This window comes from Oxyura jamaicensis, chromosome 18, assembly GCF_011077185.1.
Source record: "Oxyura jamaicensis isolate SHBP4307 breed ruddy duck chromosome 18, BPBGC_Ojam_1.0, whole genome shotgun sequence".
Lineage (NCBI taxonomy): Eukaryota > Metazoa > Chordata > Aves > Anseriformes > Anatidae > Oxyura > Oxyura jamaicensis.
In genome coordinates, this window is record NC_048910.1 from 1522007 (window position 1) to 1549456 (window position 27450).

Here is a 27450-nt window from a genome sequence, read left to right on the forward strand (position 1 = left end):
GACACCTGAATGCGCCTTCCTGCGCTTTGGCTCTTTCACTGTTCCTGCTAATGCAACACACACCCACGGCCAGGCTGTGGATGGTGCTTACAGCATTGAGCCTCGACGCGTGCTGCAGGATCCGGGCCAGTTCCCATCAAAGTCAAGCTGATTATTTTAATTAGCTTTGTTTCCTTCCAGCCCCCTGACTCTTTATTTTGCTTATTATGGTAACTGATTTGAATGTTAAGTTGTTAACCTCAATCACAACCCAATTAAAAAGTCCACCATAAAATGCTGTGTTTTGCCGTCTTGACTTGGAATAATTAATGCGAGTAGTAGAAAAATAACTCCCTCTCCTACTCATCATGCCCATTTGGGGAATGTGGCACAGAAGTGAGGACCATTCACCATTTGGGACTGTCACCCGATGGCACTGACCCTTTCTGCACCACCACAGGCAGCATGGATATCTGGGCAGCCCTGAGAACCAAAGGAGAGGAAGGTGGAGAGGAGGGTGGATGTGGAGCCCCATTATTCCTCTACTGCTTCCAAAGGGAAAGCAGGCTTCTTCAAAGCAGGAAAAACCCTTTGGGTAATAGTTTGAAGGGGACATGGTGGAAAGCCTGGAAAACTTGGCCAGTGGCTAGATGGAGGCTACACTTCTAGCAGGATCAATACCCAGGACTGCCTGTCCTGGGGAAAGGCTGGAGTCAGGTCCTTAATGAAACTGGCTTTACATTTGGAAGGGTTATTATTATTATTATTATTATTATTATTATTTTGTCTGTTTGTTTGTTTGAATTGTTCCAAAAACCCTTTTAGAATTGCATTCCAGTGTTAAAAAGCATTAGGATCGTATTTTCCCTTCTGCCAAAAGGAGAAAAGGGTTAAAGAAAAATTACTCATCCCAGGGATTGAAGCCTTTTCTAAAGCACTGCTTGCTCTGGTCCTTGGGCTACATCTAGGACAAGTGGTCCTTGTCCATCAGTATCCCCAGAACAGCTTTTCTCTCCTTCCATTATCCAGAAACCTCCACAGATTTCCCTGCTCAGAAACATCCCTCTGCCATCAGCTTTCCTCCCCATGATAGCTCAGAAACCCATAAAAGCACTTTTTGCAATGCTGCATGGATTAAATAAAGTCTCTTAAACACCCCACCACACACACACGCTCACACTCCTGTGTTTACAGATTGCAAATTGCCTTTACAGGCATGAGCTGCACACATGCAGATACAAATCTCAGCACAGCAGGGTCCTGGGTGCGCTGTTGCTGGAGCAGCAAGAAATGCTGCTGGTAGCCACCAGTGTGTTGATAGCTAGGGCAAAGCTGCATCTTGTTCTCCAGGCTGCAAAGCTGGGGAAGTGGTATAAAAAAAGCTGGGCATGGATGTGTGCCAGGAGGTAGTAAACAAACTGGGAGCTCTGTTTTTCCTCTGGCTTTCACTCCAGAGCCTTGTCTGTCTGTGGAGGAGATTGCCCGGCTGCACTGGGCAGATTTCTCAGATTCTAAAACTGGCGCTTTTATTTATTTTTTGGTGATGGGGAGGAGTAGGAGTAATTAACCCTGCTTTGCACAGAGCCAGGTGAGCAGCAGGGAGCTGCGTGGACTCTGGATTCAGGCCAAAGGCAGTAAATGGCACAAGAGCAAAGTTCAGAGCTGCCTTCAATCCTCGTTCACATAATGAAAGCATGAAAGCAGATTCACACGATGGATGAACATGAAAAGCCAAACATATCGATCACTCCGTACATCGCTGGCAACCAGCTGTTCTGGCAGCAGTCTTACAAAGGCTCTGCTGCAGTCAGACACAAGATAATGAGAAGCAAGCAGAGGAGCCCGGATCGGGTGGGTTTTATGCCTAGGGAGAAACCCTGCTTGTCCCAGCATCACCTGTGCTGCTCTGATGTTGCTCACGGTGACTGTGTTTTCTAGATGGTGGACTCTGTCCAGCAAACGCATTTGCTGTGTGCCTGAAACCTGCTGCACAGAGACAGAGAAGCTGTGGCAGTGCTGCAGGGAGCATCAGGACGCCAGAGCTGCCCGAAGGGCCCAAACATCCAAACCCTCTGCTTCCCTCGGGCTCTGCTGCACGACTAACAGAGCAGGTGGTGCGCAAGGTAAGACAGCATTTCACGTTCATTCTTCTCCGTGCAATTAGGCAGAATGAGGCCTCTGCACAGGCAGGGCAGGCGCTGCAGGCAGGGAAGGCAGCGGCACGGGGCTGGCTGCAGCGTGCGGGCACGGAGCAGTGCTGAGGCTGGTGTGGGCATGGGCACTGGATGGAGAGCTGGGGGTCCTGGGCAATGTAACCCCCACCATTTTCTCTGCCTCTTCATGATGTTTCCCATCTCACCACAAATGCCCTTGGGTTTGCACATTGGGTGCTCACTGTCAGCCCACCAGATCCCTTCCCTGCTCCAGGAGCCCTTGGGGAGGCTCCCAGGCCTGTGCCCCATCCACCTCCCCGAATCTGGAAGCCAGATCTTTGCAGATGGAGGTGGTGACCTCAAATTGTCCCTGAACTCGGACGGTCCTCTGGGAACCAATTCAAGAATCTGAGAGGCACCTTAATGGGGGGAAGGGGAACGGGGGCAGCAGCAGAACATGTCCACTTGGAGACCCGCCAGAAAGGAGGTTCTTGGCCTGCAGGTGGCTGAAAACACCAAGCCCCTCTCTCCCGGTGCCACAGCCCCAAGGAGGAAAGGCAGTGCAGGGAGAGCCAGCCCCCAGAGGGGGCCCACCAGCTTTTCCCATGGGAAGCACCTTTCCAAGGTTCCCTTTTACTCATCCATCTGTGAAACTGTGCAGAGATGGAGAAGGAAAGCCATGCTTCCCATGACAACACTGCTGCTGCCTGGTCCATAAGCCTTTCTTTAGAAACTTAAAAATAGAGATAAAGAGATAAAAACAAAACAAGACAATGCACTGTGTCACATTCTCTTAGCTGTGGCTAAGCCCTCGTCCCCTGCCATGTCCTCAGAGCCTTTTTTTCAGAGCTCCACAGGCTTCTGCAGCTCCTCCTTTGACCTTCCATCTGCAGCAGCAGAATTCTCCTCCAGGATATTTGATCTGGCTCTCTGCCTGCAAGGGTGCCTTGTAGCTGGTTATCCATGCCCTGCTGACCTCCTTGCAACCTTAACCAAAGTTTCTACTCCTTTCTATCACCAAAATAAAGGTTGAACAGCCTCCTGGCTCTGCATCAGCCTGATCCTATTCTCAAATGGGTTCACATGGTTTTCTTCTAGGGAAAATGTGTGACCTGTGTGTCCAGGTCCTAAGGACTCCACACAGCTGCTCTGGAAGGCACAAAATACCCTTTTCTTGGATGCCCTTCTCTGTCCTTGTGGTGCTGTGGTTAGCTGTGGCTATGAGATATCTTTTTAATTTGTGACAAAAAATTGAAGGAGGATAATAAGAGAGATTGCAGGGAGAGGAAAATAGCTTTATGTTTAAGGAGTTGGATGCTGTTCTCAACACCTGGAGTCTGTCTCCATCCCAGCACTTCTATGTGATGTCAAGTGAAACCTCACCTTGTTATGGTCATTTCTTTCCTTTTTTTCCCTTTTTCTTTTTTTTTCTTTTTTTTTTTTTTTTTATTTCTTCTTTTGGATTTATTTGCTAATTCCTTAGTGCTCACAGCCCTGTCTCTATTGAATGTGACAGTGTTTTCACCTCAGCAACTCTAGACCCAGGATGGCATTATTTCTTTCTCAGAAGTGCTCATTTTTCCCCATTTCCCCAGGCTGCCTACCCAACTCAAGCAACTAACTACCCGACAGCTAGGGCAGCTAGAAGAATTTTACCTGATGTGTCTGTCTGGGAGTGGGGATATTCTTCCTTTTAGGCTCCGCAGCATTATTGTCCTTTCCTATCACTATATGATTTTCCTTTCTATGACATGGTTTTCCGACTCACAGGGTACAGTTCATTGACAATGCAGAACTCAAACTAACAAATAGCAACCACCCAAATCTGAATAAAAAGGATGTTCAGTATTCAGGTCCATAGCTGGAAGATTTTAAATGCAACCAGACTGCAGCTCATGTTAATACAATGTTCTGTGAGCAGAGCTCACATTTGATTTGTCATTTATCAGTGACCAGTCTGTGCTACAGATACATTCTGCAACAATCTTTGGGGATTTTAGGAGAACAGGGAAGCCAGGAGAGGCAGCAGGCAGGCAGGGCAGTTCTGTAGTTTGCTAGTGCCTTCCACACCTCTGCATTCATTCACAGACCAAAAGTGCTTGGTCTTTACAACTGCTCAAACCCACTGCTGCTGCTGTCTGTAGGATCAGGTCACCTACTGAGCTGTAGTCTAGAGGGAATTACTATTCTAAGAGAATAACGATTCCCTTCTTTTGCCTTTTTTTTTTTTTTTTTAATGTGTTTTATCTATAGAACCTAGGAACAATGCTGGTATTGATTAATTTACCATAATATTGCACATTTCTAAATGTGGCCCCAGGTTTTTCATTGATAGATGCTCAGAAAGGAAAGTGTAGAGAGATGAAAGGTAAAGAGATAAAATGAATCCAGGGAGAAATGCCACAAGATGAATCCTGGGAGAAACGCCACAGGAAGTTTTGGAAATTATGCTTTTATAAATAAAAAGTAAACAATTGGAGTTGATGATTTTTTCCAACCTAAAATCTATGATTCTAAAAATTAGAAAATGAGAATTAAGATTGAGGATCCTTAAAGGATGGTATCTCATTATTTTGATACGTTTGTGTGCTGATTTAATGTGCTGTGCAATGCAGCTTCCATTACTCATACCATCTAATGTGTGGTAAAGTGCAGCTTCATACTTTGGATTTTCTTGGACTTCTACTAGTAAAGCAGGCCCAGAGAACAGGTCATGCTAGAAGAAAATCAATTCTTACAGATTTTTCCAAACTCTCTAATGAGACTGATAGCAAATCAAGAGCTAGCTTTGCTCTGAAGACACCCCATGCATTTGGTAACTTTTGGTAATTTCAGTTATCTACATAAACATGGAAAGCGCTTGGTACCACAAGTACTGTCTCTCTCTTTCTGAGACCTCAAGAGCTAAAGGCTCACAGAGCAAAATATCTGATTTTGCTATCAGGATTCAGGACTATGGCAATACTACAAATTATGAAACTCAGAAATGCATGGATTTGCAGACTAAAAGGAAAACTGGGCATCTGCTCCACTAACATGTTTTGAAAATGTCTGTCTGGCAAGCTTTGAATCCTTCGTTTTTGTTAGTAATTCGGACTTTCTCCTTGTAGCACTAGGAGGTAATGGGATGACATCCAACACCTGATACTGCTACGTCTAGAAAACCTGCCCCTGGCACATGGCTCTGTCTGCATTAGATGAAAGCACTAAGCAAGGAGAGAGAATCAATGTCTCAGGAGAAAACATCTCTGTGGTCTTCTTTCAGTCTCACAAGTGTGAGACTCCTTAATGGCCTATATGGTTAAAATGATTTTCATGTGAGATGGAAAGAACAAAGATGAGATTCACAAAGGCATGTGATAAATGTACCACATGGTTAGGCATCACACAGCTGCACCTTGTCACTGTAACTCGTGCAGATGATATTTGGATCACTGCAGGGATCAAAAGAAGAAGCCATAAGCTTCATTCTTTTTCATGCTTGTCCCTGGTAGAAAACACTCAGTAAATAAGTAATTGGTTGTTTCCTCTCTCCAGAGGACTCTGTATAAGAGAAACAGTTAAAATATAATTATGCCATATGAGCTAACAGAATATGTCCGTTCCGGCAGAGGCTTACGAGCAGCTTCTGATGCCACATGGGAACCTCACTGGCTTTTCAGACTCAAAGGGACTTTGCTTAAGTTCCCTTCTAAAGGAAACGGCTTCAGCTCATTATTTGCAGACAGCATCTGTCACTTTTCTATGCCAGTGGATGCTGATCGTCCTCAAAGAACATTGTACAAATGTGCAGACTGCTGTGTGTTGAGAAAGAACTGCTATTATATCAATTTTCCACTTGAAAGCAGCAATAACAGCAAATAAAGCCTGAGCCACATGACTCTATTGGATCTGGGGCACTTTCATTGAGGCATTCACCCTAAGTGAAAGACAAGAAACTAAAAGGGAAGGTATAGACAGTTGCAATGCTGCCAGTGTGTTACTGAATACTCCTGGTAACCCCATGAAATGCAGAAAATGGGTGCTTGTGGCCATACTGGTGGAGAAAGAAGATCCAAGGAGATCTCATCTGTTGTTTCATGTGGACCTGCTGAAGGAGCTTCTGCTCACTGCAGCATCTGAGACCCACATGCCATTGGGTTGCATAAAAGCTATCCTTCAGCAAAAGTTGCCACAAAGTGCAGATTCTGTAACCTACAGAGCCCTTCAGGCTCCTGCTCCTGTGAATTCTGTAGGAGCTGAGTACATCATCTCCTTTTCTAGATCTGGACTAGGGATATTTGCTGTGCCTTGTGTTCCCATCAGCAAGCACAGCAGACATATGGAAGTTACAGGGAGATGGGATGCTGGTTCTTCTCTCCATCCATGCATCTAGTTACCCTGGCAAATACTACTTTGTTAGCTAGTTCTGCTGCTACAAGTCCATCCACCACTTCAATTGCTAATTGTAATGTGGGAACTTCCAGGTACCTTCCCATCAGGGGCTCTGTCCCAGCCAGCCAGACCCATTCCCTCTCCTGGATTGTACAACAGGCAGGTCTGTGGTGAGACTGAGAATGTCTGGCACAAGCAGACTTTTTCTGGAGTCCTACAAGCAACATTTGACTATACCAAGTAGGGAACAGTGGATAAACTAGTAAGCGGTCACTGCCCTCCAGCTCTGAGCAGCTGTATCTGGACTTAGCCTGCATACCTGCAGGAAGACAAGGACATGAAGACAGGGCATTTCAGGACATTCGATTCTGACTAGGACCAGAAGGTATTTTGGTGTGAAAGTGGGGCCAGAACAACAATTTCAAAATAAGAAAGCAGGGCACTTTCATGAGCAGTGTTTTAGGAACACATTGGTAGGAACACATTGACTGGGTTTTGGGGCTCCAGCCATACGTACAGTACGTAATGCACCTAGAAAAAGCCAAAACTTACCATCCCTCCTTCAAGTTTCATGGCAGGTCTGCGACTGGAACATGAAGAGACATTTATTGTATGGCTACTGCCGCAGTTGTGCCCTGGGATTCCTGCAAACAGTTCACTCTGTGCATTTTGTAGTTATTTGAGGTGGTTTCCTCGCAGTGACTAGTGAGGAGTCTGGGCAACTCCTGGATGGCACAGGTTAAGTGAGACAACCTCGCTCCCTTGAGTGCTAAAATGAATGGAGAAATAAGGAGCAAATGTCAAGCAGAAAGCACTTCTTGGCATGCCCTGACTTCTCTTACAAAAACAACTTCACTTTGTGGGCCATATTCTTTAAAACCTCTCTAGGAGAATCCAGAAGATTGCCTGGGAGACTTAGGGTACAGATAGAGTTACTGGCAAATCTTCCCCCAATTTTAGGGGAAGAAGATTCACTCTTTGTGACTCGGTAACTTGAAAACATGGAGTTTTCACATAGAACGGCCATTTCAATTTTCATCAGTTAAAATTTGCATTGTTAAAATAATAGTCCTGAGGCAGGAGAAATTAACATTCTTCCTCTGACTGCAAAAGGAAACCAAGTGACAGTCTGGTTCCTGTCTTCTTACCAAGTCCCCACCAAACTGTTTGTTTGTTTGTTTGTTTCTTTTCCCCTCCCTGAATTACAGGAAAATGAATTTTGGAGAACTGCCAAAATGATTACATGAAATGTCCTCTTTGCGAGAAGAAGCTTAGAGAAAAGCAAGATTTAATATCAAATTAAAACCAGTTGATGGACATTCACTGCTACCCCAGCAATTAAAAGAGTAATGACTTTCCACAGCAAAGGGAGAGGTAGGGGTTTATAAAGAAATATCTCTTGGTAGTAGGTTCTGTTTGTCCATCTACACCTGTCCCAGGAGCACCTAATCCCCATCATGCTCTGAGAAGGATTGGAACCTGGACTGCAGAGATGTGCTCAAGCTCCTCCCAGGGTTTTACCAACAATGTCAAAAAGCTAACATTCTGAAATGTGTCACTGCAGATGGATGACCCAGATAGCAAACCTGGCAGCTGGCAGCTGTTCTCAGGATATCGCTGTTGGCCTTTGGAGCTACAGGCCAACAAAATTTTCTGAATTTTCATTTTTGAAGGACCAAGTTTCCGACCTAGTGGAATGACAATTTAAAGCACTTGTAGAATATTTCAAGGAGGTTACTTTGATCAAAATTTAAAAAGTATATCTCAGCATACACATACCAAATGCATTTCTTAGTACTCTTCAAGTTTGTTCAAAAAGAATCAAACAACCTTTAAATATCTGGATGTTTTTTAAATCCTCAAAATTTCTGTTTCAGCTATTTTTTTTCATTCATTATTTTTTGCTTAACTGTTTGGTTAAAAATGTTGTCACTCTCCAAGGGATTCTGCTGCATTCTAATAGGAAGGGGCAGAATTTTAGAATATATATGGATTTCAGAGAACCCTAATTCATTCTGTGTTTCATTAGAATGCAAACAGCTTCTCTATACACTGGTTGTCCGCCAAAAGGGTTGGGATTTAGAATTAGATGGAATGTTTGAAAAGTTCAGCCTAATTCTTCTCTCACTGAAACTAGTAGTAATTGCATTGCTGACCTCAGTGGGAAAAAATCAGGAATAGGGTTAACAGAATCTCACACCAGAGTGATGTGCTGGAATATCAACATTGCCAGATCAGCATATTTTGTCCCAAAAGGTAAGCGGTAAGTGGCATCACAACTGAAAGATACCCTTTTTGCAGTTCTCCATCAAGTCCTCACATTGCAAAGCCATGCAGCAGGCATTTACATGTGATACTTTCAGTAGGTAATCACAGATTTCTCATAGACGGTGTTTTAGCAGTCTTACTGCATGTCACAATTTAATATTGAGGGGAAACAAATCCTTTCTGTAGCTTTGCTCCTTGGAGCTGAGTGTCAGGCAGCAGCAGACTGAGCAGTCACTGCTTGCAGCCAATTTACTTGAGCAAGGTTTTGAAATAACTTTGTGACAACCTCCTAATGAAACCAGGGACAGGGCTGTTCAGAGAAGTCTAATTGATTGTGAATGTCCACTGTTTCCCAGTCCTGGGGAAAGCATTGCAAGAGCCATAAATAAGCATTGTAGCTCATGGCTCATACATCATTTTAAACATTTGACCTTTTTGAAAAGATGGAAAACAGCAAAATAAACAAAGGATCTAATTTTGGTGTTTCAGCCACATTGGATTTATGAAATCTAGATGTGGAGAAATGAAAAAGGGGGCCTAGGAGTCTTCTGCATCTTCATTGCAGGGGGAACCCTTGCTGGGTGGGATCTTAGCATCATAGCATGGCTCGTGTTGGAAGGTACCTTAAAGATCATCCAGTTCCAAACGCCTGTCACAGGCCACCCACTAGATCAGATCGGCCAAGGCCCCATCCAAGCTGGCCTTGAACACCTTCAGGGATGGGAATCCACAACTTCTCTGGGCAGCATGTTCCAGTGCCTCACCACCCTTTCAGTGAAGAATTTCTTCCTAAAATCTAATCTATATCTGTCCTCTTTTAGTTTAAGACCATTCCCCTTTGTCATATCATTATCAGCCTAAGTTCTTCTCCATCCTTTTTATAATTCCCCTTTAAGTGTTGAAAGGCTGTGATGAGGTCACCCCGGAGCCTTCTCTTCTGCAGGCTGAACAGCCCCGGCTCTCTTACCCTTTCTTCATAGGAGAGGTGCTCCAGCCCCTTGATCATCTTTGTGGCCCTCCTCTGGACCCACTCTAACAGCCCCACATCCTTCTCGTGCTGGGGGCCCCAGACCTGGACGCAGGACTCCAAATGGGACCTCACCAGGGCAGAGCACAGACTCCTAGTCCCCCTTTTTCATTTCTCCACATCTAAATTTAATAAATCCAATGTGGCTAAAACACCCTCCCTCCCCTGCTGGTCACACTTCTTTTGGTGGCCTTCTGGGTGCAGGCACACACTACTGGCTCATGTTGAGCCTTTCGTCCATCAGAACCCCCAAGTCCTCTGCAGGGCTGGTCTCAGTGAGTTCTCCTTCCTGCCTGTACTCATACCTGGGATTGCCCTGACCTAGGTGCAGCACCTTGCACTTGGACTGGTTGAACCTCATTAGTTTCATGTGGGCCCACTTCTCTGGCCTTCCCAGGTCCCTTTGGATGTCATTCCTTCCTTCTTTGGTATCAACCGCCTCAGCTTTGTGTCATCTGCAAACTTGCTGAGAGTGCACTTGACCCCATCGTCTCTATCATTCATGAAGATATTGAAAAGCACCAGTCCCAAGACAGACCCCTGAGGGACACCGCTTGTCACAGGCCTCCACCTGGACATGAAATGCCCATGGGTGGCTTTGCATCGCCCCATGCTCCAGATGTTCTCAGCAACCGTGGTACCACCTACAGTCTTCCTTCCCCAGCAGTGGATGAAGCCATTTATTTGCTGCTTTGGATTTTTTATTTTATTCTTTTTCTATGTCAAATCATACATCTCTTGAGGAGATAATGTATTTAGTATAGAGGAATAAGTGAAGCAAGTCTGCATGCATGTGGTTCGGGAGGAATTAGCAAAGCAAGGTTGAAATATGGTTGCTTCTAGAGCTGTGTAGGAGCTGGCACTGGCACAGGTATCACAAACATTGAGAGTCCAACCAATTCTTCAGCAAGTCTAGTGAAGTGACCTTGGTCGTCCTGAAGAGCACAGATTCACTACTGGAGCTGCTGATAGATGAAGATAATACTGCTATGTCTTTTCTAATTAGATTTTTAAGTGCTTCAGGGTGAGGACTGACTTTTCACAGGGGATACTACAACATCCAGCAGGATGAAGCTCTGAAGCAAGTCAGAGCATCTGGCTTTATTATCTGAATAATGACCAAATCATAAGTAGCATAGTAATAAGATGAAAATTGTATGATGGGACAAGAAGTAACGCTAGTAATATGATAATAACAATAATTATAGTCCTGTTATTAGTTATAATTATCCAACTGCGTTCGGCAGACCTGATCAGAGGTCAGGTTCAGCTGGGAGTGTATCCAAATGTAACCGGTCACATCGTCCGTGTGTGAGGATCCCCTGGCAGGAGCTGGTGGCTGTGGAGGTTCCGTCCAGTGCAGCGTGTCTCCGAATGTCTCAGAGTGCTGTCAGATGTTTAGTGTTACTGGTCGGGTCTAGCTAGCAACTTGGAGATGGGGTGAGAAGCTGGAGTCTGAATCAGAGGTGTGGGTGACTAAAATGGGCCATCTGGGAAGCATTTCTCTGCCCACGTTACCTTTCTAACAATGAGGACTCCAATCTAAAGCAGTAATTTAAGGTTCTCTGGTTGTAGTGCTGAGAAATAGGCACTTCCAAGGCTAATTTATCAGACTCAGGCATGTCTGAACTTAGACCACATGCCTAACTTTTTAGCAATTCAGATTCTTAGGGCTTCAGATGGCCACGTTTACATTGGGTGTAATAATACTTTCTCTGTCATCTATATTTAAATTGTCAGTGCTTTGGGAAACAACTCTTTCTTTTACTGCAGCCATACAACACGGATCTTACTTGGACTCTGTAGATCCTACTGTAGTACCATTAATATACAGTAACAATGATTACAAACAATTCCTTATTTAAATAAGTACAGTGATCACGCATTCTGGTTTCTTTTGAGGAATGTCTCCTAAGCTTTATGTTGTGAACAGACAAAATACTCTGCTATTGAGAACACTGTTGACCACTGATACAGGCAGTAAACTGGCACAGCTGAGAAGTCTGGAATTGACAGAAGCTTTCTGAAATGCCTCTTGTACAAACTGGAATGACAGCAATAATTTTTCTGCTCCTGTGTTGGCATGCTATGGTATCATCCAACACAGAGAACAGCAATGGGAAGTCTCCTGAGATATTTCCCCTTCTGGAGAGGCTATGAGCTGCTTTGCAAATTCACATTGAACTACTGGAACACAAAGAATTGCCAGCTAGGGATATCCTCCTGTGCAAGTCACGCCCAGCCATGGCTTTATTCCTGTTATTTTAATTAAGATTTTCAACTGAAAACTGATTCTCTTAAAATACTGGAGACCATTAGAGTGGTCCTGGGGAGTGGACTCTAACTGGTGACCTACTGCACTCTCAAGCTGCCTTGGCACTTCTTACTATCCTCTCAAGAGAAGACAATAAGGTGCATTAAGGGTGGGGACATGGCACTTGCTTCTCCAGACCAGACCCTCCAAAGTCTTGCTTTATCACTCGCTCTTCACTGGACAAAATGGGAATTGCTAGAGGTGGAATTGACTCCTCACCAAGGCCCTGACGGTGCTTCACTGCCAAGTGCCACTGTCACTAGTGGACATGACTGGTGGAGCAGCATTGATGTTGCACTTGCATGGACTCTTTTCAGACTTGGCTGTGAAGCATCTGTCACCAGCAGCTTTCCCTGTGCAAACCTCGAGGATAAAGCTGGCATAGCCCTGACCTGTAGATTTCTTTAAAAGGTGTTTTTCTTTTTTTTCTTTTTTTTTTTTTTTAGGTTTTCAATCATTCTTACCAAGAGAAACTCACATAGGGTCAGTGTGATAGCTCCCTGAGCAAAGAATGGGACATAAAATCAACTGGACTGTACCCCATGCTGGCAAAAATGCATTTGTCCTCCACAAAGCAGGCATGAATCTTCATTTATGTGTGACTCCTCCATTAAGTAGCCCATTGCCCAGTACTTATTGCAAAGTAGATGCACATGTGGGTGCACAGCAGAGATTTTCCTTAGCCTTTTCACCCTCATCTGTTCTGCGTCAAATGAACTCCACTGACTTCAGACCAATCCGTCAAAGACTTATAGTCTATCTTTGAAGACCATTAACAGCTAAACTTACTGAATCTATGCTGGTATTTCTGATAGCTCCTTTCCTCCCTGTGTGCACAAGAAGAGAGAATGTGGGGTAAACTAGCAGCCTATGCTGGACCTCTCTAGAGGGGCTTCACTGGTAGACTGGGTAATAAAATAATGTATCATATAGGAAACGCTATGGGTAGGTATTTTTTCATCCAACAGCAAAATGAGATTCAGATGAAAAAGATATTTTTTTTTCCTGTAAATGTGTATTTTCAATGAAAATTTGGAATTTTAAAATTCTGAACTTGTTCCTATCTCAGTGGTTTTCTTCCCCATGTTTTCTGGCTTTGTGTTTTTATTCAGAAAGCTGTATCCATTTTGTACGTGTGTGCACACATGTACTTGTGAATAATTGATGTAGTCTAACTGGGATTGTTCATTACTGTCAACCTCCTTCGCAATCCTATAATTTTGACATAAATATGTTTTTCCTCAATTTTACATTGGCTTGACCCCAAATTACTATGAAGCAAGGCTAACTTTGATACTAAATAAAATGATGCCTCTGGAAATTGAGAATGTATTAGTTATGTCATTGGATGGATTCTATGACAGGAGCTTAAACTGAGCACTTAAGGACTGTCTTCAGCATCTTATTGTCTCTGATGAGATCATGATTCAGACTACTCAAGCAGTATCTCAAGTAACCCTCGGGGAGTAGAACTGGATCCAAGGACAGCATTTTGATGCATAGGTTAGCAATGAATTCAGGTTTAATTACCTTGTCTCTGCCAGCTTAAATAAAGTTGTCAGAGGGTACAGACAGCCATGCCCAGGTATGGAACTGGAGCCACAAACAGCTGTGGCCACACAAAAATAAATGCTACAGTCAGACGTAGCCAAGCCAGGGATCCACCAAAAGATTTGCCCAGTCAACTTCCCCTGCCTCTCAAAAAAAAAAGAATCCTACACCATGCAAGCATGTACCCACCAGGGAGAGGTCTGCTTGACCTATCACAGAGCCACTTGCCATGACCACGTTGTATTAACAAGCTACACCACCTCATGTTTTGTGGGTTTTGTTTGTTGTATACATCCTTGTCTCATACTACCCTGAAAAATAGATGTTTTCAGGTTCTCCTTGCAGCCCACATTTGCCCAGTGTGTTGTTGGATGTTTTTGTTTTGTTTTGTTTTGTTTTGAAGCTGTATTTTTCAGGTCATGGTTTACACTTTTTTGGAGGATTGCAACTCCAAGAGAATGAACCATCTAGGCCTCAATAGAGAGTTTACGAAGTATTTCAATACTGCCAAGTTACGGCTGCATGTGCTTCAAAAATCCCTGCTATTTGCAAGAAATCTATGCAGCTAGTAAGTGTTCACATATATATTAGCTAGATGTGGAGAAACAGAATTCAGTGCCTTTCAGAGCAAATAATACAATGAACTGAGAAATACTGCAAAGCAAAATTCAACCCATGGCACAAAATATTTGTGAGAAACCACTCCATATAGCCCCATGCTTCCCTATGTGCTGGATGAGAATACTTGAAGAGCCTATTTCCCCAGCCATGATGGTCAAGGACTAAATGTAAGTTTGCCCAGCATTTTCTACTGTAAGAACCAGTTTCCAATTGATAATGACTTCGAAAACTTGAATCCATTGGACCAAACCTCTCCATGTTAAATGTATTCCTCAGGGTTGATTTTCGTCTTTTATTCTTATTCTTATTCTATTTTCTTATTCATTCTTATTATTGTTATTATTTCCCCAGAAAGATGTTTAATCATTTACCAAGTAACAAATAGCAAGGAAAGGGTTTGCCTGTATTTTGATAACTTTACTTGTTTATTTTAAAGCATGGGTTTGAAGTCCTGCAGTTTGAAGAGCATACAGGGTAGGGGACTATAGGGGCACTACATAGGGCACTCCTTTGCTACTACTTCTTGGTGTTCCACCAAACTGCAAAATGGGTCTGAAATTCCAGGAGCAGAGCTACGGAAACATTCTGCTCTCATACCTACAGCTGAAGGCAATGAGATTGTGAATACAAGTGCTATAAAATGCTACAAGCACAAGTATTTTGTTCATGAACTGCAATATTTGACAGCATACAGAAAGGAGTTGGTGAAGATAACTTACATGATAAAAGAGATAGGAGTACATGAGACTATTAAGAGTAAAAATATCTAATTTCGCATTAGTAAATTGTCTATACTGACCACTTTGTCTTTAATTTGAGCAGAGCTACCTGGTTGTAATAAATATACCACGTCTTCCCTTAAAAATGGTGTGAAAGAAAATGAAATGAAAGATACCATGACAGAATTAATATGCTCTGATCATCTTAGAAAAAGTGATGAGGAAACTGATATTTCTGTATTCAATGCAGACCATGGATAATATGCAGTAAAGCATGCCTGGCACCATGAATACATGGAGAGCTTAATGAGATACTGAGCAGGTACCCAATCAGAAATAGCATCTGTATTGTGCTCAGGATGAGACCAGAGCTCTGTGCAATCACATAAAATCTCAATCAGAATATGTACATGTAAATGAGCCCAACTCAGAGTTACCTCAGTTCTGTCACTCTCACTTGGAATTGGGAACTTGATGTTTTTTTAATGCAGCAATTTTGGGGTGTAAAACATGACATGGTCAAGACTCTGTGCACCTTTGCTGGGTTTTGCAATGGAGACTGAAAGCATCTTTTAAAAGCTGAGGTGATATGCCCTGACCACAAGGAGCAACTTGCTGTCAACAAGGAGCACATCCAGTTGGCTTAAAGGAAACTCCAGATACAGATTTTGTTCTTAGGAACTAGCTACATGTGAGTTCCCACGCTGCATATTGACAGTTCACCCAGATTCCCAGCACTGCTGAAGGTTACTGATACCTCCCCTTTGCATTTAAACATGCGATAAAAGTTTTTAGCCATTACCTGTTGTCTTTCATTGCCCCTTCTTATGCTCAGGCAGCCCAATGAAGGGCTTTGGCAGCCTCCTGCAGCAACCTGCCTCTTCCCAATGGGTGTTAGGGGAAGGGGAATGAAGAGCTCAAACAGAATTGCTTTAGGTTCTGGAGATGACTGTTCTGTTGCAAAAGAAGAGTGTTGTGAAAGTTTCCCCATCTCTGAAGGATCAAAAGGAAGTGTGAAAATTAACTGGTTCTTTGTGTGAGCTCAGGGAAGTAAGATCACCAGGAAAGTCTTCAGATAAAGACAGGACTTCCCATACCCTCATGATCCTGGCTTCTCTAGGACTTTTTTAGTCAGTAATTACATTTGTCAGGACTAAGGTTTTAGTTTGGCAATTCTTTTCATTTTGAGGAAAGGTAGTAGTAATTACAAGTTTCCAGGCTGGTCGTTTCATAAAAGAACAGAAAAACCTCAATTACAAGAGGAGAAGGTCACTAAGGCTACTGCTTATCCTCCTCACTTTTGCTTAAATTGTCAGTGAAGATGGCATTTGGCATCAAATGGGGTGCCTGATTATATAGCCCAATTTCAGCATCTTCTCCAGGTGGAAGTGGAAGGCAATGCAGGTGGCCAGGCTGCCTTACCCTGATGCAGCAGTGCTCTCCAAGCCTCTTGGCTTTCAAACTACCCTGGCTGTCATCTTACTGCTCATTTTGAATTATGATATTAATAGAAATAATGTTAATTTAGCCATCAGATTCAATTAAAGTGAAATGTTGACAGCTCCTGAGTCACTAAAAAGCACCTAGTAAAATTTTCGATAGTGCTCTCAAAATGCAGACAGATGCTCTTTGCACTTTGAGTTACCTAATATCTAAGAAATGTCAGTGGTTTGACCCAACTGTATTTATTGCCTTTAAGCCTAGGTATTTGATGTTTCTGAAGATGAGATAAAGGAGAAGAACCTCCCACACTACCTGTGAAGCCATGACCGACTCCAGGGACACAATGATTTCCTTAACAGTGCTGTGAGTCTCTTTGTGTGTACAGTAAGTTGTGCTGTGCCTGCAATCCAAAAGAAAGGCCAGCATATGCCACTAGTGTGCTTCACACAGAGTGTACCAAAGAGTACATATATGGACTTTCACAACTACATCTTCAAAAGCTGTTTTAGGTGAGCTGAAGTCCTGCTGTGCTCTGCTGTTGGGCTTGTGTGGCTCAGACACCAAAGCATGGTGTTTGGTGGGTATGGGCTATGTGTAAGGGTTTTCTTTTGTTCTTTCGTATTTTCATACAGGATGGATGGGAGCAGGTCTTCTTGCCTTGAGGCACTGCTTGTAGAAAGGGGCAGAAGTCCTTTGGATGCCTGTCTCACCCCAAGGACATCATTCTGTAGCAGCCTATCCTCCTCTGCAGCATCGCCCAGTCATGAGGTCCTGCTGTTGCCTGTGGTCCAAATTGCACACAACTACTGATTTTTTTTCACAGGTTTCACTAAATACATGGCTACTGTCAAGTAATGAAGGTTCTGCTGAAAGCCTAATGCAGAGTGTTACAACTCCTGTACAACTCAGGATGGATTTTCATCTGTACAGCTTTGCAGGTAGTCACGTAGCTAAGTGACATTGAGCTGAGAAATCTATAAAGTGGAATGTCTTTGTTATCCATCTCGTGGAATTGCTAATGTCATCTTTAGCTCTTATTCATGCCAATTAGCCAAAGCCCCATGGAGGAAGACTAGATATATAATTCCAGCTGGAACTGGTGCGTCATGTGTGGTTGCTGCCACAGGTCCTCAGCTCAGACTCATCACTCATCCGGCTAGTCACAGAGGTACTCTGGCAGTCCCATCCGGATGATGCTTATTTAGTCCCTTTGGTCTGCTGAAGCTGGTAATAAATCAACTCCATAATGAGGTGAAGTTGCCGTTGGAACATGCTATAACTACATTGTCATTCCAGAAGGCTTTATTAGGTAAAATAGCTGCTTGATATCTGGCTAGTCTGTTGGTAGCCTTTCTAACTGGTTTGCCTAATGGCTGACCTTGCATTGCTTATATATACAGAAAGTTTGTTGATCTGAGACAATATGGAGTGAAATTTTCCAAGATATTTATAAGAGTATTGGGCTAACAGTCCATAGCATCACTCAGGACTGGACATCTTTGTTCTCCTGGGACAAGGGTTACTTCATAAGAGGGATTTCACACACACGCCATTTTTTCTTGAAAGCAAATCTCAAAGCTGGTTACAACATCAATACTACACATTTCCTTTCCCCTCCACTAAAGTAGGGCAGCCCCAATAATTTTCCTTATATCAAACTGGATTAAAGGCTAGCAATTCCCGTGCTGTCTAGGGGATTTAAACACCCTGATTGCCAGTGATAGCACTAGAATCCAAATAGCAGAAATCTTTCTAAATGTTTCCACACTGCTTTCGCCTACAGCATCCACCAGCAAACCTTTATTTTCCTTCTTTTCAGCCCAAATGTTTTTTTTTTCCTAATGTAATGTACTTCCTGATTACATTTGCCTGTATCATTCTATATGCTATTTAAAAATGACATTTATTGTTAAATAAGCCCTACTCATTTATACAGTCATCATTCAACCATACTAATGAGAGGCTAACCACAATTTGTAAGCTGCCGCTTTTCTTTCACTTCTGTAATTATATCAGTGATACTCAATCTTTTCTGCCCTGTGAGCCACAAGGCCTGTTTGTGGTCACTAAAGAGCTGGGTGCCTTCTCCACAAAATATTAGTTCTGAACAGGGATCAAACAGCTGGAGGACGTAAGGCCTCAGCCCTATTGACATTTCCCTTGCCCTGAAATGGTGTTTATTACCTCTCCAAGTGTTCTGGAGACTGTGTTTTGCTCAGAAGCTTTTCTGAGTGCCACTTGAGCTCCTGATATCTTCTGCAAAGATGTGTAGGATAAAGAGGGGTCCAGATTCCCATCAGCACCGCTAAACATAGGTTTCCTATCACCCTCTCTGTGCAAGACACGATACATTCTCACTTTTTGCTTGGCCTTCTCCTGGTCTTCACCTGCCCAACACTGTCAATGAGAACATGGCTGTCTCACTTCGGAGCAAATAAAGGGTTTGTAGACTTATTTTGATTGCAATTTTCCCCTGCTGCACAGGAGAGGGTATGGCTCTGCTGGTAGCAGAAGTCCCGCTGATAGCAGCTATTGCGATCTGCCTCCCCAGCTCTTGCTCAGCTCTGTGCTGGAAACCACACAAACCAGCAACTTTCTGGCACTGTGCCCAGGCTCTTGGGCACAGGTGCACTTACTAAGTTGAAGACATTTGGCAGATGGCTTACAGGTGTAGCCTTCTCCACTAAATCCACATCTGATCCTGGTGTTACCAGGGCAGCCAGATGCCCAGGCCATGCCTTTCCACAGGGCATGAAGGGGATGACACTTTAGCAGCTTTAGCATCTGAACTAAATGCCCGAGGCACCCTCGGAGTCCTACAGTTGGGAGAAAAATTGCTCCAAGGCTAAGCCTTGCCCACAGCAGCACCAGTGCCAGGACCTGTCTCTCCCTTTATGTGGCAAAGGACCTTGTCTATCCACCGGAGAAAGCTCCTTGATGAAAGACAAATCCAGGCTTTGCCAGGATCCTTTGAGGTCTGGGGAAATCATGCTGAGAAAGGAGACTTCCTCACTATTTATCCCTGGCATGACACCAAAGTCAGATTTTTGTTCCTAGCCCTTGGTGTGGATGCAATTAACACGTGGCCTGCTCACTGTGGGATGGTTAGTAGAAGAGTGAGGAGAGATGGGAGCAAATGCTGGCCCTTTTTAGCACTCTGTTACTGTTCCGTTATCTGAAATGCTGCAGTGTATCATTATCTGTTGATTGCAGTCTTTTGCCCAGTTTTTGCTGTTGCCCAGTCAGCACTCATCTCCAAGACAATCTGAATTAATTGTGTGAAGGATTTCACAAGACTGAAATATTCAGCAACATTCAACTGAAATCAAGACAGAGCAGGACTGGTTCTGATCACAGTCTGAGGTGGGCAGAGGTCTCAAGGATTGATGGGTTTTATGGCTGCTCTTTACCCCAAGAGGGAAAATCCTGCATCTAGACCTCATTGTGCCACAGACCTAGCATTTTATCAGCAGAGCATGTATCTGGTGGATGGAATTGCTCTCTGAAGCTCTTCTTTCTTTGTCTTCTAAGGATTTTCTTTACCTTCTTTATGCACCTCAGATTTCCACCATTTTTACTGTAAATTCTGGTTTAATCACCACTGTCGTTGATACTTCTGCTCATAATAATGAAGCAAGTGCTGAGGATTAAATCAGACTTACCAGACAACCACTGCCAGGACAACTGTTTGTCCCTCTCTCAAACACTGGCACTACATGTGACTGCTTCCTGTACCTTGCTGTTCTCCATGGCTTTTCAATGGAGTTGGCGGAGGTGTGGAATACATATTAGCTAACTCTGTTGACACATTAAGTGAATGTTATCCAGATCCACTGACTAAATGCAAGTATGACTATTAATTGTCTCTTTCCCCAAAAGAAGAAACAGAGTTTTGTCAAACCAAATGCCACTTTCTCAGCTAATATCTTGCCACCTGCCCAACCAGAAGAGACAGCATCCTTATCTTTGTGACAATAGTAGTAGTAGTAATAACAGTAACAATAACTACAACAATTTCTCTTTTTGAATGCAGTGTTAGGGCTTGTAAGTTTAAAAAAAAAAAAAAAAAAAAAAAAAAAAAAAAAGGATGCTGCTTGCTGGAACTCTTGATTTAGCAAGCTGAACAACCAAATCAAAGGAAATGATGTTGCACATGCATGGTACTGGCAGCTTGATATCCCCATTGGTGTTCACCTCTTCTCCATAATACTTTGTGCCATTTGGCTTCATCCCACATCATTCCATTGAAAGTGAAGTGGGTCTCCAGTCCCAGCCCTTCCACTGAGCTATACAGCTGTGGATACATGTCCTTACTTCTCCATGTCTGCCCCCCTACCTGTGAAGGGGGCAATCAAACTGGTTTTTGCACAGCTATATGAAATTTTCAGACACTGAAGCACAGGAAGGCTATATTTCAGTACTGCAGACAGATTGTTAGTAGTATTATCTTTCTTTCTCCTCTTTCCTTCCTCCTACCTCTCAGTTACACAGCATCCCACTGTTCTCAAAGTTCATATGCTTGAGGAAAAAAAAAAGAAATCTGATTTTTCCACTGAGTGTCAGCATAGATCAGAGGCTACAGTAACATCTTTAGCATGGGCAGATTATAAATTAACTTGGAAGGTTCAAGTAATTGATATTCATCATTTGAAAATGTACCAGACTAAATCTCAAGTTTGAATGAAAAGGTCAGAGAAAAAATTCAATCTGTTAAAACAGAGCAAACTATTAGCAATAGTCAGGTTTGAGTGTTTGTTTTTAATTAAAAATCATTTTACTTGGCTATCATATTTTTATTGCACAGCAGGTATTTTGTTCTTTTACAGAGTAACATAAAACTTTTATAGATTCTCCTGCTTAGAACTTCCCTTTCTGCCCATGCATAGTGCAGTGGAGCCTGTTTGCATTTCATTTTAAATCCTTACAATGAGCCACTCTTTGAGGATTGCACTGGTTTTATTCATGTACTCCCAGACACAAGTGTGCATCGAATTTTCTCTTCTGCTCCCTCTCCAGCTACTCTCCTGGCAAGCAGGTTAAACTGAAGCAATGGTGCAGGGAGATATTTATGCAGGCGTTCATAAATTGTTGTAGTTCTGCTTCCACCACGGGGGCTATTGAAGCCCTTTGGGTTGGCGTATAATGAAATGCAGACTCCCTGTACTCCCAGTGTGAGGAAGTGAAAAAAATCAGATTCCCTTTTTACTTTCCTAGATAATAAGTCCTTTGTTTTAACTAATCTTTCACTTTCAGGAGTGATTAGATGGTTTAGCTGAATGAATCCTATTATTTAAAGCCTTTCCTTCCTGCTTCTCAATGTGTGTTCTGACTCATGTACCTATTTTCATGTAGAGATTATTTAGATAAGGTGTTTTTTCTCTCCCTTTAAAAATAGCAGCAAGCAAGATTTTGGACTAAGCCTTATCTGTGTATATGGACAGTCACTGGCATCAAGCTTAGCTAAAGGCAGAGATGCTAAAATCCCCTTGCGAACTCTTGGAGACGATGTTTGACTACTGCATAAGAAGATACAATGAAAACATGCATGCTGACTGATACTTTCAGGCCTCCTTTAAGTATTAAACGATGAATACTAAACCCAAAAGCACAGCCCTAAAGCAGAAGAGCATTCCCAAGCTTGTGCTTCCTCTCGAGCTTGTGCTCACTGGGTTCAATAGGAAGTTCCTAAAGCTGAGCTGGTGACTGAAGCTGGTGCCTGTCCCTGCTGGAGTGGGACACAGCATGGCCATGGGGCCATGGGATGCAGGAACACAATGCACTGGCCAGAGTGGAAGAGAAAGTGAAACTCTTCCTCCTTCAGCTCCCAGACATAGGTGCTGGGATCTGGCTCACTGGATCACAGCAAGGGAGGTGGCTGCAGTCACAGCTAAGCCAGGAGCAGAGTGTGCCTCTTTCTTTAATATAAATACCACTAACGTATGTGCATAGGATACATTTTCATTGAGTTCCCTGTGTACTATACACCCACATACTCAATGTGAAGCCATTACCTCTGCCTCATTCTCCCAGTCCAGCCTACGCTCCTATTTAACTTAGTGCTCCCTGGCCAAGACACTTTTTAAATTCCTTATTCTCCCAGCACGCTAATGATCTTCTGGAGCTGGATCCACCACCTCCCTGACATATCTTTCTACAAGCCAGAATGTCTGAGATTCAGCTGCAAAAATGTCCATGTGAACCTGGAGTCAACTTCCAAAAAGATCTTTTAAAAAAGAAGCCAGATACAGAGAATGGGAAGGGAGAAAGAACAGCAGCCAGCAAAATGCCTTCGCCTGATTCAGGGGATTTATCTGCATTTCTAGTTAATAAAAGACATTAATTGATTCACGTTTTTTATGGCTGCACACAGAGCTATTTCTGGCTGGAAGGAGACACTGTTAAACGGAATGAGTCAGTCCAGACCTGTTATGTCACCCTGGGACCCTGGAAGATTTGTTAATAGCTCTGAAGAAATCAAGTTGCTTCACGGGGCTATTTTCTTCTCAAACATCAAAAGGAGAGGAAAAGTATAGCAATTCTGAAGGATGAAAATAATTTTTTTACATGGTCCTTTGCATTTGACGAATAGCAACAGGATAATCAAAGAGCTTTGCTCTCCACAAAGCACTTGCATAGAAATCTCAGCAGGATTTATCAGCCCAGCCAAACCTAATCTCCAGAGACATGGCTCTTAGCTAAGGAAAGTCCAGGCAGGTCACAGCTCCTCAATTCACTTCCGAGGATTTCTTCCAGATTAACTTCACAAATCAAAAGATTGTGCTGAGAGAGTTTTACAGGAAGGAAAGTCTGTATTTTTCCTCTTAAAACTATGTAGAAAACATTCTTTCACCAAACCCCACACTCTTCCCCACAAAGAAACCCACTTTATAGACATCAATATTCAAAGCTGTGCTGGAAACCAAACTGTTTTAAATCAGAATTTGTCTTCAGTGAAGAACTGAGTTGCAGCTGAGGTGTTTCATGTTCCTGTTCTCCCTTCTGGGTCATGGTACCCTACCAGATGATACCTCCAGGATGTGACATGTGGTGGTGACTGTGATGGTTATCACAGATGGAGTCCAGCCAAGGAGCCAACAGAGATGGTGGTCCCAAGTGGCAGGGGCACCGAAGGAACCTGTTAGGCCTTCAGCCCTCTGACCACATTTCCACCTTCAGTTTGGAAAGTGAATTGGATAGTTTTAAACTGAAACACATCTACGCTTTGTTTTTCATCAGAAGACTAAAAATATCCATGGAAAATGTTGACAAATTGAAAGCATTTGTCATTTCTGCTTCTGTTTCCCTGGTGACAAAAAAAAAAAAAAAAAAAAAAAAAAAAAAAAGTATTTCCAACTAAGACAAAGCCTGCATTTCACAGTATTAGCCAGATCATCCCAATATTTGCCCTAGCTCTTGCCTCCATGGTCCAAAGCAGCACAATGGTGGCCAAAGCTTGTAAAATGGGTCTCCCTCTTGTCTACTAATTTGGAGCTCATTTGCTCTTGTTACCACCTGTCCAGGACTGTTCACGATGAGATAAATGCCTATACTGGCCTCATCCTATTCATAAAGTGATACTTATGTTTGTGGTCATGCTAGGGAAACAGCATTGTTCTTTGTGGTGATGGGACAAGTTTTCTGTTGTTTTTTTTTCAGACTTTTTTTTTCTTTTTTTGGTGTTGACATCTTGAATATTCACAGCTCCTGGCCATCAGAGGAGTCCATCAAAGGGCTCAGCTCTGTGTTGTAGATATGCAAAACAGAAGCCTGGGTTTCTTCTGAACTTTCCTCACACTGAGTGGTGAGACTAATTTAGCAGCATACGGTTTGTAAATCTGCATGTGGCCCCACCGTGATAGCATTAGCTGACTTAAAGGGGATGGGGGGAAGTACAGGCATGTTCAAATCCTTACTGTTCAGACAAATCTGCCCCCAGCTATGCTTGCATTGTCATCTTTCTTATGGAAAAAGCATGCTAGAGAAAAAAAGATCCTAGGTGGGCTCCTCCAAATGCACTACTGCCACGGAGCCTGACGGGAGCACGGCTTTGTGCACCATTTGTGCGGCTGCTGGATTGCAGTGTTTTAGCTCTCCCTCCCTGTATTAGAAAGCGAGTGATGGTGTTTCTGGGGAAAGCCATCCTTCTGCGAGAGTGGCTCGTGGGGACACGCAGATAAAGTAATCTCAGCCTCCATGTGCTCCAGCATCAGCACCTAACAAAGCCCCATTCTCTGGGTGGCAGTAGCCTGCTGGTTTTCCAAACCAAAATTTCCTGCTTTCACATAGCAACCAGGGATTTTGCTGATCCCTTCCTCCCCCTTATCAGTGAAGACTTCCATTAAAACACCCTGGAATCCTAAAGACAAGAAATTACTGTGGCACAGCAAGGATCAATACAAGCAAGATAAATACAGCTTGTGTTGGCCAGAGCTCTTGTACTTCATAACACAAATCTCAAAAAGCGATGCCAGCTACAAATCCAGGCTAGTCTTTCTATAATGCCATGCTCTTTAACTGTAATGCACTGTGCTGTGACGCTACGAAGTGGGCTTCACCTGGTGCTGGAGTTTTGTACTTGCTTTGAGGAGCAATGCTGCTGAAACAGTCCCATCAATCCTCCCCTGGCCTTGGCAGCTTTGTCCTTGCCTTGCCTGTCCTCGAGCCAGGGCAGCATCCAAGAGGAGCTGCTTCGGGCTCAAACCACTGTAGGGTTGGTGTAATCACACTTGAAGTCTCCAATCTGGCCCGTTGTGTGGTCACACCAGTGCTTGTACTGGCACAAAAGAATATGCATTGAAAGCACACAGGGAAAAATGTCCATCCCAGCTGCCCTGCTGGGCTGAAATTTTAAACTGCACTCAACATCCCTCAAAATCACATTGTCTTGTTAATCATCTAGGCTGTCATTTCTGCAGAGAAATACAGCCATCTTAGGATGAACTGAGCCACTGAAGAGATGCCTACCTCTCCCCCAGACCTTCTGAGAGCCTACATGATCAGCTTAGGCTGAGGGCCCAATTTTTAGATGCTATAAGCAAGATGATATGAATTCCATCTACATGACCAATATAGAAGACTCCAAAGTTATTGTGAGCCTTGCAAGGCACCGGGGCCACATGAGAAAGGAGGGTGGACTAAAGTGTGTCCTCTTTGGAGAGGTCTGGAGGCCTAATGTTTGAGGCATGGGCCCTATCTTGGCAAGAAAACCAGTGGGCAGATGAGAAGAATGCAATAGCCTGCTCTGCTTTACTTCTGATGCTTTCAGCTCCTGTAGAATAAGGCTGCGAATAGACACAACTCTCATGAAAAAGAGCAGTTGGAAGCTGATGTACTCAGAGGTGCAGCAGCTCTTTCATGGGGAATATTATTTGTCCTTTCAGAACAAAGCTGTAAAGACTCAAATAATCTGTCCTTCTCTGGGAAATTGTTCTTTATTGTACTCCCATCAGGCATTCTGCATGCTAGCACAGGGTTATTACAGAAACATTGTCCCTGCTGGGCTCAAACTACCTCACCATGCTCCTAAGCTAGAAAACGGGAACCAGAACTGGAAGGTTGTCATCCTCTGAGCCTTGTTACAGGAATGTTGGGACATATGGTTCTTTCATGGACTGACCAAGATCCATGCAGCAGAGCTGGCATGCTTGTCCCAGCATGTACCAATATGCTGACTGTCAGAGAACTTCACAGCTTTGACCTTGAAACCTCTTGCACTGAAATTATCCATACCAATCCTCACCTACTTGTCTTTGTGCTGGTATTGTTCTATAATTTACACGTGATTTTGCCTCCCAGCTATTAAGCCGCTGCTGTGTTTGTGCAGGACGTTCCCATGTCTCCCAGCTTTCCTTCTCTGGGCTAAGCAAGCTAAACTCCTGTACTGTCATCTTGCCTGACAGGACCACTGCTCTCCAGCAAACCCTCTTTGTACCATGGATTTGTGCCTGCTCCAGACTGAATTAATCTTCCTTTAACACAGTAGATAAAGAGAAGCTGCTCAGTGGCTCCTGCACCTCCTGTGGGTGATTTCTTATCTAGAGAGGACTAAATAATAGCTCAAAGGCACCATTTTGTTGTTGTTGGTGGTGGTGGTTTTCTTTGTTTTTCTTCCTTCCTTGTTCTCCAGTAATAAAAGCCAGTGGATGGCCCATATCGATCCTGAGGGCTGGAGGCTTCTGTCCCAGGGTATCTGATCAATGCCAGGACTGAGCACTTATTGTGGGGATCCTCAAAGCGGGTGTATCAGCGAGGTCTCTTCTTGAGGCAGTCACCCCGGTAGTCAAGGGAGAAGTTCTGCGCGGTTACGATGAAGCTCCTTCAGGCTAGTCTGGACGTGTGATGCAGGATGCGCTGCACAGCAGGGCCTCCTTCTCCCCAGGCAGTACCAAGGGAGACTGGGCAGTGAAGTCAGATGGAGATGCCGCACTGACCCTACTTTGTCTTTACTGTTTCAAAAAATAAAAATAAAAATCTGCTGCTTGGGAAATCACACATGGCTGGGAAATCCATGTGAATAAGCATGCATGGACAAATGTAGGCTTTTCTCCTAGCCAGCAACATAACCTGGCAGGGGTCCTAGTCCCACTGAAGCCAGTGGACCAAAAGTGACCAAAAATCAGAGCTCTGCCACAAGGATCCTGCAGTGCTGCAAATTCAGAAGATATTGATGCTGCTAAATTTCTGCTGATAACTGTGAATCAACATTTGTGCAGACATGGGGCTTCTGCTGGGAACTGTCTCTCACACTATAGCCAGCCCCCATACTGCAGGATGATGAGAGGGAACCTGAAGAAGAAAAATGAACACTGCTTTTGCTCTTTTACTTCCCCTCAAATGCTCCTGAAGATTTCCTGTAGAATCCACAGGCATAAAGACACTATTGTCTAATCTGAGCTTCACCAGTACTGCTCTCAGTGCACAGAGATCTGAGACTGAAAGCTTTCTTGATGAGACTGTCCTAAAATCTGGAAGGCAATGGGTAAGTCAGCTTTCTCCTGAAGA

At 43.6% G+C, this 27450-nt stretch overlaps 1 protein-coding gene and 1 long non-coding RNA gene across 2 annotated transcripts in view; one reads left to right on the forward strand and one right to left on the reverse strand.

Annotated features, from left to right (window-relative positions):
* The window catches only part of SHISA6 (shisa family member 6), a gene marked incomplete at its 5' end in the record, with an annotated part of 239103 nt that overhangs the window by 153778 nt on the left and 57875 nt on the right, over nt 1-27450 (reverse strand). The gene's annotated exons all lie outside the window — the stretch shown is intronic.
* LOC118175680 lies at nt 1459-26901 on the forward strand. Its single transcript, XR_004755079.1, has 4 exons — nt 1459-1830; nt 1918-2102; nt 16706-16958; nt 17082-26901. It is a non-coding gene; the product is annotated as an uncharacterized LOC118175680 (long non-coding RNA).